The sequence below is a fragment of the Phacochoerus africanus genome, chromosome 14 (genome assembly GCF_016906955.1).
Source record: "Phacochoerus africanus isolate WHEZ1 chromosome 14, ROS_Pafr_v1, whole genome shotgun sequence".
Classification (NCBI taxonomy): domain Eukaryota; kingdom Metazoa; phylum Chordata; class Mammalia; order Artiodactyla; family Suidae; genus Phacochoerus; species Phacochoerus africanus.
The window spans coordinates 32328270-32349592 of NC_062557.1; the positions used below are offsets into that span (position 1 = coordinate 32328270).

General features: G+C 39.9%; 1 protein-coding gene across 1 annotated transcript in view; it reads left to right on the plus strand.

Annotated features, from left to right (window-relative positions):
- LOC125113853 (ankyrin repeat and fibronectin type-III domain-containing protein 1-like) overlaps positions 1–21323 on the plus strand; it is a 247248-nt gene that overhangs the window by 91002 nt on the left and 134923 nt on the right. The window contains exon 2 of the mRNA XM_047756798.1: positions 14119–14159. The gene's annotated coding sequence lies outside the window, so the exon portion shown is untranslated. The remainder of the gene's footprint in view (positions 1–14118; positions 14160–21323) is intronic.

The following is a 21323-nucleotide window of genomic DNA, read 5'->3' on the forward strand; positions in this document are numbered from 1 at the left end:
AGTGGCCCAAGAAATGGCAAAAAAAGACCAAAAAAAAAAATGAAGATTCTCAAGCTCCACCTAGATGTGTTGTATCGGAAACTCTGGGGGTGGAATGCAGAAACCTGAATTTTGGCAAGCTCTCCAGATGATTCTAATGCATGATGAGTTTGAAAACCACTACTGTATACTCATCTTTGAATTATTTACCTTCTTTGTTTGTATATTTACCTGAGTGGACACTTGTCCTCAACAGGTCCTCAGACTGAAGCTCTTAATGAGGCAGCTGCAGCTTACATGCTCGGGTGGGAATTCCATCCCTTACTGCGTGCTCTTCCTCCAAAACTTGCTTTTCTTCAATTTTTAAATCGCTAGGCCTTAAGTGAATTATGTTGCTTCCTTGATGGCAAGGACATTCATCTCTGCCACCTTCATCCCTTTTTCAGTAACAAATTGCCTCTAGTGTTCCGTTTGTCTCTCTCATTCTTCACTCTTTTCGAACAAATTCAACTGTTTTTAAAAATGTAATATTCTTTTTAACTTGATTTTCTACCTTTTCCATATATAGTGCTAATATCCCTGGCTGGATCACAGCATCTCCCTTTTCTCTTTCTCTTTGCTTTCAGCCCCATTCATTTGTTTTCTTCATGATGTCATTCCAGATTTAGTCTTTTGAGATTCTCCTTAATAAGATATAGGAATCTGCCAAAATATCAATAGTTCAAATAAATTTTGTCCACATCTGGGTCTCTAAGTTGGATGATTCCACCCATCAGCCCAATAGTTGACTCCATCTAGACTCAAGTGTTGTAGTCCAGCCTTGTTTTCCTTAAAGCAGTTTCTTAATTTCAGGATTACTAATAATTCAGACTGGATAATTCTTTGGGTTTTTTTTTTTAGGGGGAGGCAGCTATCCCATGCATTATAGTATATTTAGCAGCCAGTAGCCCTCCCTCCTCAAATCATGATACTCAACAAGCCTCCAGATATTGTTAGATGTTGCCCTGGGAGGTGGGGTGGAATTCATTTAAGGCTGGCTAGCTCATTCTCCTTGAGTCCTCTGTGAAAAGACTAGAGCATGGTGTCCCTCATGGCATCTGCTGAACCTGCTTCAGTGGTGCAATAACTGTGTTTTCTTGGAACCAGTGAAATAACCCCTGGAAGTTTCCACTCAGATCTTCCTAGTCATCTCTCACAGTGCTGTGCAGATTCCATGTAGCCCTCTGCAGGGCTCTCCCAGCTCCTTTAGGTAGCTTCCTAACCATCCCCCATATCCAATCATCTTCCAAGGCATTCATGTCCCTTGTTTTCTTTCTTCAATTTTTGTTGGATTTTTAAAGCCTCAGCCATGCCTCTTTCCAACTTTAAGAGCATTTAAAATGTTTTAGGTTCATACTTGTCCAATTTAGCTTCTCAAATCTCAGCATTTCTCCTTAAGAAGTAACTTCTTTTCTTTCCCCTCAGCATCTTCCTTTATTCTTCTTTCATTTCTAACAGTTTTTGTTGTAAAGGCAAGATTAAAACCTGTATTTTAAACCAGTTCCTCTCTTCCTTCACTCTGGAAGCAAATCTACCTTTGAAACAGATAGTTCAAGAAAATGGCCTTTTAAATAGACTTCCTAGCTGAATGCCTGAAGATAACAAAATAGGGATTCAGGTCCTTTTTCAGTTGTTATCTGGGTCAGGGTCTCTTCAATCAATATCACAATCAGCTATGGATTAAGAAACCATATGTCATTTAAGAAATAAGGCTTATGAAAAAAGCCAATGTGAGAGCATTTGGCAGAGAGCCTTAGGAGCCTGTGAGCAAGCATCCTGAATCAAGAGGCTGGTCCTTCCACAGTCTCACCCCAAGCCTGTACAATTCCAAACAAGATAAACAGGAGACCCTTAGCTGAGTGAGTGTTCCTAGTGCCTAGCACTACTCTGCAGGCCAAAATCATTCTCCTTCTCTCTGCTTTGGTTGGAATCTAGCTGGGGTTTTGTTGTTGTTTTTCTGCTTGAAAGTCCAAAGAATCCAATATTGGCCTCAGCAGCACTTTTACTGCAAACTACCCACCAAACAAGTCAGAAACATACGCTGGCACTGCCCATTCACACTAAAGCAGTCATAATAGCTGTACCAAAATCTGCAGTTTCATTTCTGGGTCTTTTGCTCTCCAAATGTTTGTATTTAATCTTAAGTCTCCAATCCACCGACTTGTTGGGGATCAGGATTCTTCTTTTTTTTTTTTTTTTTTTGGTCTTTTTGCCTTTTCTAGGGCCACACTCACAGCTTATGGAGGTTCCCAGGCTAGGGGTCTAATTGGAGCTGTAGCTGCCAGCCTACTCCAGAGCCACAGCAATGGAGGATCGGAGCCGAGTCTGAGGCCTACACCACAGCTCACAGCAACACCAGATCCTTAACCCACTGAGTGAGGCCATGGATCAAACCCGCAACCTCATGGTTCCTTGTCAGATTAATTCACCACAGAGCCACGACAGGAACTACCAGGTTCAGGATTCTAATGTTTCTCCTGCTCTTCCTCAGTAAATGGGTATCAAAATATCAACTTCATTGATAGCTGGGGAGTGTCCAAAACATCCAAAATACATGGTAACTAGGAAATTTCACTGCAGAAGCCAAACCAGGGCTTCTCCCTCTGAACTGAAGAGCCTAAAGCTCAGAGCTACACAGCCATGACTCTCCTGTCCAGTCACAGCTGGACCCATGACTTGCAGCATTAACCCAGGAGCCTAGAATTATGCACACAGCTGGGAAACCTCCTCTTTATGGAAAATGGTTCAGTGAGTCAACCAGAGTGTAGACTTCCCATAGCTTAGTGAGTCAACCCCTCTTCCTGGATAGAAAAGAAAGGGAGTGAAGAGAGAAGCCATACTTGTTTACTTGTTTACACCAGTAGGTGTCACTCACAGCTTTATCCTCACAGAGAACACGGGGAGACAGAAAAGATACAGTTGCTTTCCCACACTGACTATTTAGGCTATCTACACTTTCCCTATTTTAAGAAAGCTTTACTATATGCCAGAAGCTATTTTAAGTGCTTTCCATGCAGGAACATATTTAATCTTTCCAACCAACCTTGAGGAAAGCCAATATGGTCTCTAGTTTACAGAGGAGGAAATTGAGGCTGAAGTAAATAATTGGAGATTTGAACCCAGGTAATTCATTTCACCCTGTTCTTACTTTCTTTTAGGTCCTCAAATAGGACATGCCCTTTCCTGCCTCAGGACCTTTGTACAAGCTATGCCTTCTGCCTACAATGATCTTCCCTCTCTCCTTCAATGAGCTACTCCATTCCAGCTTTCAGATTTCAGCTTACCTAGAACTCTCCAATAAACATTCCTAATCTGATATCCCAGATGAGATCAATAGCTTCTATTTTTATGGATAAGATTCATCAAAACTCTTACAGTTTAAATTTTCTATGCATAGAAAATACTGGGGGTGTAGTTTTTAAAATTCTAAGAGTGTTGTCATTGCGACAGAATGGTGGTGGTTTTTTGTTTGATTGATTTTGTTTCATTGTTCTTATCAGTTTGTTTTTCCTTTCTCTATTGTCCAAGTTGCCCCATGATTAGCATATACATTTTATAAGTGGATCTTTTAAGTGGAGTAGTTCCTGGGGATGATGCAGGTTGAGGTCTGCCAGTGAGTGTCTGAAGTGAGTGGAAATGAAGAGCAGTGGTTTTGTGGATATCTTTAAGCTGCAAGGTCATTGATGCAAACATCATGCATACTAAGAAAGATAGGAGCCACACTCTGGGGTCAGAAGGAAGGCAGAAGACAGCCATGGAAAACATTCAATGACAAAGGCTAAGATATGAGGAAAGGGTGCAAGCAATTATGTGGAGCCAGAACAACATAGCAAACCATCCAGAAGGGCCACTAAGGCTCAAAGGCAAATAGACCTGCCCCTTTTACATTTTTACATTGGCGGGAGAAATAATGGTGGCTGTTGGAAAGGACTAGGTAGCTGGGAAAACCTGGCTTCTGTTCAGGTGAGGAGATGAACTGAGAAGGAGAAGACACAGGTGAGTTCTTTCATCTTAGCACAGGGGTCCAAAAAGCAGAATGAGGATGGAAGCACATGGCCCCAAGAAGGAGGGGTCCGACTGAGAGACAGGAAAGAAAGGGGCTATGACAGCTTGAGCATGGGTCTGCCCTTGGCCTGGGTGGTCTGATTAGCAGCATGAAGGACTCAGAAATCTGGGTGGACACACACAGGACCAGCTCTATGAGCATGCCCCACCTGATGCGGTTACGCAGGGCCTCGGGTTTTGTTTCATGCTCTGTTTTCACTCTCTGGAAATTCTTAATCATCTTATAGCAAGGGGCCCCACCTTTTTGTTTTTGCAACAAGTCCCACAAATTACATACCTGGTTCTGGGAGCAGGTATGGGTGAAAGGGCAGTGTGGATGTGGGAGGCTGCTGGGCAGATGGAATCTTGCTGCTGGGGAAGACTGGAGGTTGATTCATTTAATTGCTATCTATTGAAGAGGCACTATGTGCTGAAAATTCTGCTAGACACTGCAGAAGATAAAAGATGAATAGAAGTTGCCTGGGTTCCTGTTCTGATTTATAAGGAATTTGAGCCATTGCTTTCCCGATGGAAGGGTTTTGGAGCCGCATCAATTGAGATCACCTTTTGTGAGACGGAACTTCAATGTGAGTTTGGGGTTTTATATATACAGACTTCATACATTTTGTAAGTGACTTCAAAGGAAATGTTCTGTCAAACTTGATAGCTAGATATGTAAACACTGGCCATTGATCAGCTCTCATATTATCCACAGCCGATTTGAAAGATATTTCGTTCCTTGCCAAAACCCATCTCTTTGACATTTGAATAATGAATCCTTAGAAATTCATTATTTAATTATAAGATTTAGACTATAGCAGCCTATGAGACATGAAAGGGTTTCATGAGTCTGTAGTGTCAGCTGACAAAAGATAGAAATTTGAAAAGAGGTGTTTGAAAGTAGAAAATATTCTGAGCCAGATAATATTTTAATGATGTCACAGAGGAAAGATTTGAAGATAAGCAGAGCTTTAAGACATCCTTGGAGTAAACCTTTAATTAAATAGCCTTTACTCTGCTTTTTCCTTCTAGCAAGATTGTTGTCTCAAAGCTGCTAATGCAAAAAAACAGAGACCTTTCTAGATACCAGTGTCAGCTAATCAGAGAGTGGTGATTTCCTAGACCGTGTGCTCTGCCAGCAAAAGTACAGAACCAGAAGCCAAAAGATCTAAGCTCTGTTCCTAAAACATAGTTCTGGGGCCCTTTAGACCTCAGCTTACCCATTAGTACCTAGACATCAGGGGAGAGGACCCCATGTCATTTATGATGTCACTCATTCCAAGCTCTCCTCTGTCTAGCCCAGAGGGAATCTGTGGCCCCCTACAACTTCAGAAATTCATATCCCACAGGGAATTTCAACTTACTGGTAATTCCAGTCAAGAGAAATAACCTCCAAGAATGAAAGTTTTACTGTGGGTTATGAAAGAAGAAGGAAAAGAAAAACAGTTTTTAAAGAGTAGGAAGTGGCAATGGAGGAGGTAACAAAGTTTAACAGCTTAATCCACACCCTGAACATCTCTGCAAAATCCTGGGAATTACCCTCCTCACAGCCACCTTTGGCTTGAGCTTCTCCTTTAGGACTTTGGAACAATGGAGGAGTCTGGCACCACAAAACAGTAAATAGTTTAAGACTGAATGTTAAGCACCCCTGTAATTAAAGGCCCTGCAACCTCCCAGCCATCAAGAATTCCTCACTGCTATCTTTTCTGTGAAACATCAGCCTCCCTGCTTCCCAGCAAGCTCCCTTCGATTTACTTTAGGAATTGTCTTCCTCTCCCTTTCTTCCGTAGCAGAATTTAACTCCCACAGCATTTATTCAAAGGTCTAGGCCAACTTTGCATTTGCAAATACTCATTAGTATACTCTGCTAAACAAAAGGCCATCTCCTCTGGGCTTCACCCTTCCTGGCAAAAAAAGAATTAGCAGCGTTCTTCCTAATGCTACCACGTGATGTCACTGGGAGAGTTGAGAGGAGTAGTTCTCAACCTGGGAGGAGGGCAAGGACAGGCAGTTGTGGGAGGGGGAGCAGGGTTGTATCCTGCTTGTGGATATCTGGTGATGTTTAGAGACACTTTGGTGATCACTACTGGGGAAAGGGGTTATACTGGCGTCTAATGGGTAGAGGCCAGAAATGCTGCTGGACATCCTACAATGTGCAGGACAACCCCCACAACAAAGATATATCTGACCCTAAACGTCAGTAGTGCCAATGTTGAAAAACCCCGAAATAGTTTTCCTACTGGTATGAATAAGTTCATCCCCCCACTAAGAAGGCAGAAAAAGCTGGTCAGTTTGGGCTTTAAATAATAATTTATTTTTTTTACCATTCTATGTTCATTTAAAAATATTTCAGGCTTGTCTTTGTCAGTTGAGGGGTTTTGAGTAGAGAACTAAATGAGATTTGTTTCCCAAAGAATAATTACATGACCTTGGGCTCCTAGCACTGCTATTATCTCCCATAGATTTACCTGTTAGGATCTTAACAGTTGAATGTTCCAAGAGCTCTTCAAATTCAATGTGTTGAAGACCTATTGGCTGCAGTGTTGACTTGGGCCTCCATCCCTTCTCACCTGACTTCTACTTCCACATCCAGTCACTAGGTTCAGTCCAAATCTGCTCCTCCTCCCATATTCCCAATCTCTCTAAGTGACTGTATCACATACTTGGTCCCCCAGAAAACACCTAATCCATTATGTTCCATTCACCCCTTATCCAATCCACCACCTGGTCTTGCAGACTCTCAGTAGCCCCTCATCCATCCATCCATCTATCTGTCTATCTATTTATCTATCTATCATCTATCTACCTAACATAACCATCTGTTCTCTATGTTTTCTATTCCATCTATTTTCTCTCCAACCTATCTATTCACCCATTTTTTTCCTCCTCTAGCTCAGTCCCTCCACGCTGACATTTGGGTTAGTTCAATAACTCTTTGAGCATGCTTCATTTCAGTGCACAGCTGTTCTGTGACCAGGGTGATGTTTTTGACAAAGCAAATTCATTCTACCTCTCCTTTAGTTTAGAAACTTTCAATTCTTTTTTTTTTTGTCTTTTGTCTTTGTTGTTGTTGTTGTTGTTGCTATTTCTTGGGCCGCTCCCACGGCATATGGAGGTTCCCAGGCTAGGGGTTGAATCAGAGCTGTAGCCACCAGCCTATGCCAGAGCCACAGCAACGTGGGATCCGAGCCGCGTCTGCAACCTACACCACAGCTCACAGCAACGCCGGATCGTTAACCCACTGAGCAAGGGCAGGGACCGAACCCGCAACCTCATGGTTCCTAGTCGGATTCGTTAACCACTGCGCCATGACGGTAACTCCTAGTTTAGAAACTTTTAAATATACTTCTGGTTTTCTGGGTGAAGTTCAACCTTTTACCTGGATAGAATGATATGGTTCTATGATATGATTCTTGCTTATCTCTGTTCCCACCTCTGATCACTTTTCACAGGGAATTCTTTAGGCTAGCTGTTTTGAGCTTCTTAGCATCACCTCAGCTCTTGTCCCTGTACCTTTGCACATGCTATGCGGCTGACACTGCCCTTCCTTCCTTTCCTTGTTCACACATGCTCATCTTAAAATCTCAGGTCTGACCTTGCTCTTCTTGGAGAGATGCCCTAAATCACCTTGGCAATTGTTCCCCCAGGCTGTCCCTCAAAATGCTTGGCAAGAAGGGTTCTTTGGTGGTATAAATTTGGGACATCAACTTCCTCTGGAATTTAAAATAAATATTAGAATATTAAAAGCTCTGAAAAAGATTACAGTAGAAAGACCTATTTCACTCTCTTTAACTTAGTATTTCCTAAACTTACCTCAACATGTATCTTATTTTTTTTTTCACAAACCCATAATCCCTTTTCTTTGGAAAAAACCTGCCTTAATCTGATTTAGGGAGAACCTCCTTTATAATACTTTAAACATAGCTGTATCCGTAGTACTTACCACACAGATCACTATAATTGTAGAGTCATTTTTCTAGAAGATCTCTCATGTAAATGCCTTGATGATAAAATACACAATCACCGTGATTTTGCCATTGTTATACATTCAACACCTAGAGTACATTTTAAATATCTGGTATGTGTTGATAAATACATTACTGGCCAAAAAGGACCATCTACTTTATTGTTATTGGTAATTAATATATTCTATTTGAATAGAGTGTGCAGTGGAATCATTTTGCCAAAATATCCTCATACCCAACGTATAATATAGTTTGTGATATTATTGACACACTTTCTGAGAGTGCTATGCTTATGCAAATTTCTTAATGCCTTTATGCTATAGATGAGGGGCTATCTACTCTGGGTCTGACTGGCCAACTTGGTTTCAACACAGATGTTTCTTTATTGTTTGGGGACTTGTATTTAGGTTTGTTGCTGTTTTTTGTGTGTTTTGTTTTTGAGAAGTTCATGACTAAAGAATATACCAATTGTATTTAACTTGAAGAGGATGCTTGTACTCAATAAAGAACCTGGAGAGCTTGGATGTTTCCCCCACACCATCCTGTTGAGGGGTCCTGGCCTCCCAGCCCACTCCCCAGGGAAAGAGGCTTCCTTTACTTCTCACCACTGGCAGACCCTCTACTGCTTAGGAGACCCCAGCAGCCTCCCTACATATGTGCTAAAGACCTCTCCTCCCTCATGGATCAGGAGATCTGGATTTTATAGACAGGTTTCAGTGGAGAGAGAAAATGCAAAAAACCTTAAAGGTGACTCAGCGGTTTGAGGGTGGAAAAACAACATAATCAGAAAAGGTGGCTCTCTGTGAGGTATCCTTAAAAGAAGTCAAAAGAACTCTAAAAGAAAATGTATAAATTCCTAGGGAGACTGGAGACGTTATTACAAAGGAGCAATCTGAGATAAAGAGTTCTTAGAACTCAAAGACATCGCTGAAAACTTAATTAAGTAACTTGAAGCTCAGATGGAAGAATTCTCACATAGAGATAAAACCTCAAAGAAATAGAAATTATAAGTGTGAAGTGAAAGCTACATACACAGGATACATCCTCTTGTGGGTAGAGGTTGACTAGGTTCAACCATTTTGAAGAGTAATTTGGACTCTCCATCTAATATTAAGCTGCAGATACCCTATTATAAAGTACTCACAATTCTAAGAAGTACCCTACAGCATAAGGACATGAGTCTAGGAAAAGAAGTTCAAAATGCCTTCTCATCGCAAGCTTATTATAATAGCAAAGAAAAAAAATTCATGAGCAACCTAAATGTTCATCAGTGTAGGATTATTTAAATAAATAAATTAGGGCATGCACATAACTGAATTTCTACTTAGCCCTAAAAAATGAAGACACGTACTGACTTGGAATATAAGTCCACAAAAATGCTATCAAGAGCGTAAAAGCCCATTACAGAGAATTATGTAGCATGACTTTGTTTTGTTGAAAAAATTTTCATGGTGTATGTGTATATGTATAAAGGTTTGTGTATGAATATTTTCTTTTATACGCATAAAAAACAATTGGAATGACATCCTCACATATTATTGACAGTATTACTTCTGGAAAATGAAGCTGGAATATGGGCAAGACGTTCACTTCTTTATATACTTCAAGATAAGTCTGTGAGGTTGTAAACTCTTTTACTTCATTTTAGTGCTCCTTTTTATTTTCCAGATTTTCTGTAATGAAAATTGCTTACTTAAATTATTTGCCATTTAAAAGCTAGAAAGAAATCAAAGCCATGTATAAGTACATATGGTAAGGCAATGGAAGGGTTCACTGAGTTTCCAGCAAAGCCAAAGTGTCAGGAAGAGGGGAGGGAGAAAAAACAGTGCAATTCCAATACTATAAGAGAAGCAATTGGAAATTTGTAAATGTTTTTAAACCCTAGCAGCAAAAAACCTAAAGAGCTATTTTTAGCAAAATTAGTAACAATCACGAAAAGCCCAATCAACTATGACCTTTTAAAGAAAAGCCCACTTTGGCTCAAATCAAGACCCAAAGGCAAAGACAAAAGAAGTTGAAGATGCCGTAGTTTGTAGCCATTTAAGGAACATTTTGATCCCAGTGGAAATGCAATTCTTTATACCGTAATTTTTCAGTTTGGGCTCAATAAAGACAGTGATAACTATCATACGTTAAGCACTTGAATGGACGAGGTCTCTGCCAAGTTACCTTGAAAAGCACAACAACATTAGAAGAGGTGCAGGCGCTACTGTTATTTCCATTTTATAGACATCGGCATCGAGATACATAAAAGTTTATGTATGTATGTGTGCTTTCATGAGCATTAAAAAACATGAGGTTAAATAACTGGCTAGAGGTCACCCTGGAGGTCAGTGGAAGAACAGAGACTGAACTCCTGGCCCTCTGATACCATTGCATCTGCCTTCAGAGTGGGAGCCGTGGGCAGAGGCCCTCCATCTCTCTACAATGGCAGCACATAAAGAACAGTTGAAGTGAAGGGGATCCACCTTTCACAGATTATTATCATCGTTATGGTTACCCAATAATGGGCATATTCCACCTTATATAGAGCCTGAATTGGTTTTCTTAATTCCCCAGGTAATTTAAGATTATTTGTTCCCAGCACTCCTGAGAATATGTGGACTAGAGAATAAGTATCTCTACCATAGTAATAAGCAAATAATTAAAATTATGCAAAAAAGAATTAATTCCATATTCAGAATAAGAAAGTGGGAGACACTTCATCTTGAAACTTATATTCTTGGACATATGGAAACTAGCTTATTGTGTATTATGAAGAAGGAGAGGTATATAGGAGATGCAAACAATTATACTTGCATCAATGCAATTTTTTTGCATGTCATAAAAATTGTAAACAGCAGATAACTTAAGCCAAATATTTCAATCAGCACAGAACATTTCAAAATTACTAAGTTTTCTGTTTTTTTAGTGAGTGTTAATTGTAGGTTACAGATTATAACCAGATGGTATCAGCCACAGGAACCAGGGTGAGAAGTTGAGAGATATGAGTGGTGCAGAGAATCCTTTGGTTGGGGGTCACTTTTGCCTAGAGATCAGTTGCTCCAGGATGGTTAGTTTTTTTAACAGATCTCAGTGATCATCAGAGCATAGGAGACTGGGTTTCTAACAAGGAAACAAAAGATAGGATCCAAGTGTTTGGATAAGGTCCACTCCATGTGACTGGCACCTGGATCAGGCTCAAGTGCTCCCATAACCTGAGGATGGAAACTTGCTGGCCTTGCATGCTGAATGTGCCTTGGGATACTAGGTGGAGTGGTATAGGCATAAAGCCAAGGTGTGCCTTGCATCTTCCCAGGGTGGAAGCAGACGCTAGGCTTCCATAACTAAAGTAATCCAGGTTTGATATCAGAAGAGCTCCATCCATGATTTCCAAAGACTCTCACTTCCCGCTGAAGAATGGACTTTGCTGAAATGCATGCAGAATAAGGCAAATGCTAGTTTGGTCTCTTGAGTCTGAAAGGAGCCAGTTCCTCTTGCCCAGGGCCTCTGCCCTTGATGATGTCCCTCTGTCTGGTGTGATCCACTCTCCCCATTTGCATTCTTAACTCTACCCTGGGGTAAGAATAATTCCTCTCTAGGCATTATGAGTAATAAGTGAATCAGTGCACGTAAAGATACTTAGGACAGTCCCTGAAACATTAAGCATTCAGCAATGTTAGCTGTCATTATTATTAAAGTTGAATTTTTCTTCAGACATAATCACAACACTTCCCCAGTTAGACTTCCCTGATTTTTCTTTCTAGATTGGATCATCAAAGACACACTTTCCGTCCTCACTGACCACCTTGTTATCTTGCATTATATCATCACATGATCCCTTCAAAATGTATAGTTGCCGCTCCAAACAGGGAAACATTACCACGAGGGCAGGGAATGTATTATTAGCACCTAGCACAGGGTTCTGCACGTACCAGGCACTGAAGAAACACTTGGCAAATGAGTTATTTATTAGTTATAAAGGCTCTCTTTCTCCTTTAAGATCTTGGGTTTTCTTTTTCTAATGTACAAATAAGCTCAGAAAAGCAAAGGCGAGTTTTTACGGTTTTGAATAGTCTATAAAACCTCACCGCCAGAATGTTCTTAATAGCTTTATTTATTTCGTACCCCAAGAAAAATGATTGGTACCACTGCCTTAGGTAGCTACATAATGTCATCTTAGGGATGGCTCTGAATAGTTTTCAAAGTAATCAATGGTATTGCTGTGAAATTACTGCCCCCCAAAAAAGAGCTCTTATCCAGTGAATCCCCAAAGTAACAGACAGTTTTCTTTGTTAATATTTTTGTAGCTAAGGAAGAACCTGTTATCTGAGGCAGTAGTAAAAACTTTTCTCAGTAGGCGAGAACGTTCTAAATCTGTTTCCTAGCAACAAGTTCCTCAAAGGAGATGAAGGGTTCACAATTTCAGAGGAATTTTCAGTACGCTCTTTCATTTGGAGGGGCAAGAGCTGGGAAGGGAATGTATGTTGGGGGTGGTCAGAGGAGTGATCCTGACTCCTTCCAGTCAGTGACACGTATGACATCTTGCTGGGTCATACCATAGGATCCCGCTAAAAAATTCAGCTCATTAAAGTGCATTGTGCACATACCTTGTAAAAGCTCTGCAAGAATTATCCCTGTTCTTCCTGGACCCAGCAGGTCAATAACGTATCCCTTTATCAATCTAGAAACCCAATCCCCAACCATCTTCATGATTGTAGATGAGGTATTAGGTGAGTTACTAAAATATTTAGGGATTTTCCAATGTGAATTTGGATCTTATTCACATCATACTCAGCAGTGGGAGGAATGAAGATTCAGTGAAGGCCATCTGGGAGAGACATTTGCGGAAAATGGTGCAGTTTTGACTGCCAAGAGTGGAGGTATCTTACCCAAGCAAAACTCTCTCTGTAGCTACCTTCCTAAATCCAATTTCACAGACTTATCATACCTTCTTCATTTGGCTTTCCAAATTGGCCTTCGATGATGACGATAATAACAATAATGTTAACAATACCAGGTAGCACTTACTGAGTCCCCACTATGGGCCAGGCTTATAGTACTAGTTTACTTCTATTATCATATTTAACCTTTACAACAATTCTTTGAAATAGCCACTATTATTGTTTCTTTCAATCCCAGAGCATTGGCTCAATGTGCCAAAGTCACACTATTACTAAAAATGGCAGAGCTTGGGAAAATGTTGTTCACCGGAGGGAAAGATCTATCCAGATCCATGTGGGTGGTGTGGCAAGATCTTTTAGTCGGTCTGAGGGCATCATGACTTCAGTGCTCAGTGTGGGAGATGACATGAAACTATTTGCATTTCAGAATGCAAATAGTTCATATCAATCATGGGGACTTACCTGCCATCCCCAATTAAATCTACTACACTGAAAAATACCCCTTTGGATATAACCACAGTAGATTCCCAGAAAAAAAGTAGACTTGGAAGCAAGCTGAATTGTCTGGTGTGCTGCCACACTGAACAAATTGCCTGCACAATTGGCAAACTCTTTCCAAGCATAGGCACAATCTACTTGTTCCTCTCCTTCCACTGCCATCTTGAATAAAGAAAACCTTGGCATTGATTTCAATCCCCCTGCCTATACTCACCAGAAAAGCTTTTTATTTCTTGGAAAAGAAAACTTGTCCACTTATCCCAATAAGCGTGAATTGAGAAAATCATAATTTTTAGGAGGAGTCTGACAGTGGAACAAAGTGTCAAAACTGAGCCTTCGAGAACAAGGTACATTGTCAGCATGAACCAGAAGCAAGAGGCTGATGAGCCTGAGTCATGGGCATCTGTAGCTAGATTCCTCATATTCCCTCTCACTGGACAGATTGGAAGACAATGTGAGCTTCAAGTGATCTCAAAATTCAAGAGTTCAGGGGCAGGGAGCTGAGCTGTGCGATGAGATTGCACAGCTGACTTAACACATTTTCTTTGGACCTCCAAGAAGAGATTCCCAATCAAAATGTTTTCATCTCTTGGCTGCTTCTTTTTTTTCAATCAGTGGCCACACTTTGGAAGCCAATTTAGTGCCTTTTCCACCTGGAATTGATTATTGTACCTTTTTTTAACACACTTTTTTTTTTCTCTTTTTTTCAGAGGCTACCCTTTAAAGATAGGCATTTCGCTTGCAGCAAAATGTAAGTATATTTCCTCCTTGAAATGGTATCTACTTCTCAGCTATAATTTCTAAAACCTCCTAATCTTTAAGGCTCCCATCTCACATTGCTGCATTTTTAAAGTCTGGATCAACAAATGTAGCCATATTTTGAATTTTGCATTTCACACTCTTGATTTGTATAACATCATGGAGCATTTTATAAACTGTTTGGGAAGCAGATTGCACCTGATTGTTGGTTGTGAGTAGGTTGCACCTAAAAAGTTCAAAAAAGTAAGGAGGAAAAAATTAGGCAACATTCTTTTAGATGTTATGATAGTGTGACAGCAAACTTTTGAATATTCAAGTTTGCTCAAATGACTACTTTTTCACTCTGTGCCCAGTGGTTCCTCACAGCCACAGACTGTTTGACATTTAACAATATTGTAATTATCTTAATAATCCCTTCCTGTGTGTGCTGCATTACAGCCACTCCATAAACCAGTGTTCTTTCTGGAATGAATCTCCCGTGTGTGATGTTTCTTTACTCTTGGTCTTCCCAGTGTCCCTACCCAAATTACCGACTCCCTCTGCTCTAAAAGACCAAATAAAATTACACCTAGTCCAAACGGTGAGTTCTGAGTATTTTAGAGTTACGCCTCTGGGAACTGGGATGTGATTTTTTTTTCTTTTATTTATTTATCTATTTATTTATGGCCTTTTGTCTTTCGAGGGCCACTACTGGGGCATACGGAGGTTCCCAGGCTAGGGGTCTAATTGGAGCTGTTGCTGCTGGCCTACGCCAGAGCCCCAGCAAGCCCAGATCCAAGCCCCATCTGCGACCTACATCACAGCTCATGACAATGCCAGATCCTTAACCCACTGAATAAGGCCAGGGATCGAACCCTCAACCTCATGGTTCCTAGTCAGATTCATTTCCCCTGCACCACGCTGGGAACTCCTTTTTTTTTTTTCTCTCTTTTTAAATAAAACATATATAATGATTTTAACCAGGAAATATGAAACTTCCATGTGTCTCTGGAATAATTTGCTAATACATGAGTCCAAAAGACAGAGGATAAATGTGGATTCGACATAAAGACTCTAGCTATTCAAGAGCAGGGTAAATGGCAGTGAATGTCTTGTCCCTACGGATAAGTAAGTAGGACGTCAACAACCATAAGGTAGAAGGGGATCCAGGTGAACCAAGGAGGGTTCATCAACTCCGAGCTCCTGATTCACACAGCTGTTCGGGTGGAGAACACACTGCAGTCACTGAAGCATTTAGTTAGATATTCGTGGACCCAAGAGAATCAGAGGTCTTACTTGAACTATGTATATATGTTCTAATCAATTCTCTTTTGAATCATTCAGTCCCTCATAAAATGATGTGTTCAGCTGAACTGTGAGAAAAACTTTGTTTTTACTGACTTCCTTGGCTGATACTTTTCCATCATTCTTTAGAATAAATTGATCCCACTGCTATTCCCCAAATAGTCAAACATCGGCATAAGAAACATCACCCTTAAAATCATTTAACTGTTATGTTTAAGCATTATGCGTTCACTGGGGTTTTGTAACATGTCAAGCTCTGTATTATATTGCTTCGGTCTTTATTGCGTTATCAAGACACCTGCATGTCTTTAATGTTTCAAGCAGCTTTTACCAATAAAGCCATGTTAGATTTTATGAGCGGCCTCCCTTTTCATGTGCCATCATGACTATTTTATTTGCACAAATGTTAACTTTTGACGGTATTCTCTTCTTTTGAGCATAGATCACTTGACCACCTGCATTCCCTCTTCTGCATATTCATATTTGGTAGCTCTTTGTTATACTGTCTCTGCCTATTTAGGTTTACACAACTTTTTAAAATAATTTAATGTTAAATACTAAAAAAAAAATGGTTGGTATATATGTACAGTGAAAATTAGATGACGGGCAATGGAAGATAGCATTTAAAGTCATTAAATGTAAATATGCAACTATAAACACATATATCTGACAATTACCTCAAGATCTCTGGATCAAAATTTCAGTTGAAAGCACCTTTTCCCTCCCAGATTGATGGGGGTGGGGGGGGGCTAGTTATTTCACCTCAGGGCAAATTGTTATCATTTTATTTTTATGATTTTTTTTTCTCAAGGACAGGCGTAGTGCTTGGTGACCTATTTTATTAGTAAATCTTCTTAGTAAACTTGCCCAAGAATTTTACATCGTCCAAACAAAATACATGTACACGTCTCTCCACATAATCTCTGAGCTGCAGGCACAAAGTTGGTCTGACCTGTGGAGCCATGGAAACGCGTTAAAATCATCAGGCTATTGTGACTGAGGTTCTTTTCGGCAGCCAGACTCAGTGGGCACCTCTGGAGTTGGCCTTGTGTCCTAATGATAATTGTATTATACAATCAATATAAATGGAGAATTACCTAATCAGTGCTCCATTCACACAAGGACTCCAACCCCAGAGAGTGGCAGGAGGCTCTCCAAGTAAAGTTCCTGGAAATGTGTATGCACCCCATAAAACAGAAGACAGTTTGAAAGATGCTCCTTGGAGAAAAAGGGCAAATGATGGAAAGAACTCAGGAGTAAAAATCAGAAGGTGCACGTCTAAATCCCACACATTACTCCCTCAGAAGTTGTAGGATTTTGGGGTTCCTGTCAGCGCTCAGCAGTTAACGAACCCAACTGGTATCCATGAGGATGCAGGTTCGATCACTGGCCTTGCTCATTGGGTTAAGGATCCAGCGTTACAGCGAGCTGTAGTATAGGTCTCATACTTCGCTTGGATCCCAAATTGCTGTGGCTTTGGCGTAGGCCAGAGGCTACAGCTCTGATTGGACCACTGCCTGAGGACTTCCGTGTGCCGTGGGTGCTGCCCTAAAAAGACAAAAAAATGTATGACTTTGAGAATTTTGGGTACCCATCATTTCCAAGTATCTTTATTATGGTTGGTGCAGTGAGAAGAAAAACACGATCCTGCCTCCATCAAAGGGTGGCTGTGATAATAGCATAATGTTCTAAAAAGATTTTACTATCTAAAAATGTTTTCTATCTTTGTGGGACTCATACTAGATTATTGGGGGCTCTCTGTTTTAGTGGGGGTCCCTGGGACTCTGGGTGCAAACTTGGGGCCTTACCATCAATCCTACACAGTAGAAGAAGAAGAGCCTCAGTGGGCCAGATCATGTCCCTGAGAAGACTTGCACCCACTTTTTTTGTTTCTTTTCAACTACATCTGTTCTTTGGGACCACCACCTCTGGTGGAAGAGGACTGTCTTCTGGGTGGTGTGGGTGAGAAAGTTGCCAAACAAACCTGAATTATCCAGAGGCCTGTAAAATGCGCAATTGCTTTTTAAGAGGCCTGGTGATATTGTGTGTTCCTTTTGCTTTCTGGCAGTAACGATTTTCTGCAATTTGTGGTTTTGCAATTTCTCTTTACACAGACAACACTCTGGCTCTCATTCAATGCCCCACTGGCTGGGGGCAAGGGGGTGTAGAGAGAGAGAGAGAGTCCCTGGGGCTCTGACCACTCCAGAAAAAGAAGGAAATGCTAATGAAATAAGTCAGAAAGAATGCTTGAGACTCTTGGAAGCTGGTTGGTTAGTGGAGAAGAAACAATTTTTAATAAATTGCATGGTGTGGTTGGGATTTTATCTGGGGTTTTCATCAGCTAGGCAAAGGTCTGTTCCCTTAGCTCTTCTTGCCTCTCCACTGAGCTTTGTCTGGATTGCAGTCTCAATCTCTTCTTTTTTCTTCCTGTATTCAACAAGCCTAAAGCAGTCTCTTCTACCAGCTCCCTTATGCCTCTTCTGGCCTTGATGGGATTCTCTTTAAATATTCCATTTTTAGGTGTCTACTTGCCAATTACATTAACTTGGTTTGTGTAAATTACATGAAGGACCACGTGTCAGAATTTTTGCCCTTGTCTCTTTGCAGAGGGAGCTCTGTGGCTCACATAGCCGAGGCAGCCCATGTGGATATAGATTTTTATCTAAATGAGAATAATTTGGTCTCTTTCTATTCATCACTTCTGGAAAGGCTTTGCTGACTTACGTTTGCTTTTTTAACGACTGCCAGGTGCTGTACTGAAGGATTTCAAGTTGCACCCAGTGTGTACCTTGTTCTCCTTCTCTGTCCACTGCTTTATATCAAAAGAGCCCCCTGTTCTCCATGGAGTAGATATCCTAGGGCTTATGCCCGTAGTTCTTGGGCTTTCTGTGCACCAAAGCAATTTCACAGGTCATTTCTTCTCTTTTCATGATCTAAATGTCATCACTTCTTTTGTTTCTAGAAAGCATATAAAGATAATTGCTACTCATAGGTTAACTGTGTAATTTTCACATGTTTGGGGAATATATGGTCTCCCTGTGTGTGTCCTAACAATTTAGGGGATTGTTTGTGTTATGCCATTATGAATCATGGGTTTTTAATTTTGGAAGATGCTTTCAACATGATGCAGTTCAACAGCATATTCCAAGCCATCTTCTTCAGAACACCCTCTCTAAGCCCTCTCTCTAGCCCATGGATGCCCAATCCATTTTGTAATAGCTCAACACTTCCAACTTTCTCTTGCTAACCGGAGATAACCTTCAGGTGGTTTGTGCTAGTTTTGCTTTCTGGAGCAGCTCAGAAGTTCGCTCCTTCTTTAGCATGACAACCCTGCAAATATTTTGGAATCTGATCCCCTATACTCTCTGAGTCTTCCTTGTCCAGGCTAAATATCCTCAGTTCCTTCAGCCATTCTTCATATGACTTGGTTTAGTCACCCTTTTCCATTTGTCCCAGTCACATTTTTCAATGTCTCTCTTAAAATGTTACAGCCTGAATGAAAAAGAATATTGCCAAGATGGCTAACATTGTAGAGCTCCAAGAAAAAAGGAAAAAGCTCTTATTCTGGACATGTTATTTTTATTACTATAACCTAAGAACACATCACAAGTTTTAATAGCACTTTAGTCCTAAAGTTAATCCTAAACCCTCTAGTTATGTTATACAGAAGCTGCTATGAAAGCAGGTTTTTTTTTTTTTCCAGTCCTGTATCTATGCACTTGGTTTTGAAGATGCAAACTCTTACATTTATCCCAGTGACACTGATGCATTTCAGAATATTAGTGGAAATTGTCTGGAGCTTTTTGAATTTAAATTATTTTAAATTCTGTCCCAGCTTTGGGACATATTTGCCTCTTGACTTCATTCAAGAGATCGACAAAAACAGTGAATATCTGGATTTTAAGCTTCTCAAATGTGGAATCATGTTTTATTCATCTTGCTCTCTCCTGTGACATTCTATTAAACAACCAGATGCTTGATAAATGCTTTTATGAAATCAGTCAATAAAATCAAATACAGGCAGCTTTCAAATGCCCTGACAGAGAGCCATCTTTAGATTGATAGCGATGCCCTTTACAAACCAAGAACAAGATGAATTTTACACTGCATTGCTAATGCTTGGTGCTCTTATAGCATTATGGTGTCACCCTAACCAGGGCTAGGTTGCCTGATTTCTAATCTCACTGTACTTTGCTAGCTTATGTGTTTTGGAGCACGTTTCTCCACCTCTCTGGGTCTAGCTTCTAATTTGCAAAGTGATGATATTAAATTATTTATATCTGCCTCATTTGGTTGTTGTGAAAATTAGGTGAGCTAATCCATGGGTAAGCATATAGAACAGCTACCAATAATATCAAAATAATACTTAAGAGCAGTTCTCGTTGTGTTGTTGTTTCTTTCGTTGTTATCCTCAGGATATGCTAGCATAACTACCCTATCCTAAGAGGAACAAAAGCAAATTTGGCATAATTTGTTCATAGTGAACTCATATTAACTCTAAATAATAATTATATAATCAAAATGCTGCGCGACCAAAATCAAGGGCTTCATCATGCCCATTGAAGTTTAACTGTGCACTCAAAAGAAACAAAAACATCTAAAAAGATGAAAACAATGTAAAAATTTACTAAATTCCTTCAAAGAGGAATTACATTATGTTCCAAGACAAAATACTCTAAAGGTCATCTTTAACCAAATTCCTTACATTGGCAGCTCAAAACTCTTGCCTCTTTCCTTACTGCTTATATAACCAGATCCTAGGATATGTTGCTTTTTCCCTCACTTACTTGTTCTCTCCTAATCATGCCCATTTTTTTAGGGTTAATAAGCTACTAGTCTATTATTTTCTCTTCCAACATTTCCATTTCTTGTGTAATTTCAATGTGACTTTTCCAGGTCAATTACATATATACTTATTATAAATCTTACTGACATAATGGATGTGTAGCACACAATTTACAAACAATAATAAAATACTCAATACTTTTTATGGTAAATTCCATATAGCCAACTGATTCTCACAGAATGGTTTCAGACTTTTGTTGAATTTTTATACCTATAGCCAACATCTGGCTGTAATTGTTGAATAAATGTAATTTTATAAATGTGGTTGATATTTTATTTATGTTACTTAGTAAGACAAAAGTGAAACAACAAAGATGCATGTCACAGACCCACTCATTCATCAATAACACAAGCACCTTCTTTACTAAATTAAATAAGAGTTTTGGCATACTGTAGAATATTTCCCCAAGTTTCTGTATTATTCGCAATATGACAACTGTAAATACAACACTCACTTTTGTTTTATCTGCTTTTTAACATTTTCTACATCACTTTCTTAAATCTAGACAATCAACAACACAATAATTGATGTGTAGTACTTGTTGGTTTCTTTGGAGTAGATAGTCCTACCATGGCTGATTTCAAACCAACGTGACATCACTGAATGTGGAATTAAGAAGGGATGTGTAATACCTTTATATGGTATTTCCACCATACAAGCACAATAGATACAAATAACCACAGAAGCACAGATAATAACAAAATGTCATAAAACCAATAGGAGGTGATGAGCTTTGAGTATTTGTTTACTTTGTCTTTAACACAAGTTATTTCATTGTAAGTTTATATAATTCAATATTTTTAGAATGTCTATGTTTAAAAATCAGCTCAAAAATTCCTGAAAATCTAACAATTGCCTTTTGCAAACTTGCAAAATCCATCTCCAGTACAACACGGGTCTTTCTTCTTTAGATAGCAGTGTAAGGGGGCCAGGGCAGGAGTGGAAAGAAGACCTTAGGTATGACTGTGAATATTTACAAGTTGGTTTTTCCCGAAGTCACAAGTTATTAAAGTCTATTTTAGAGTT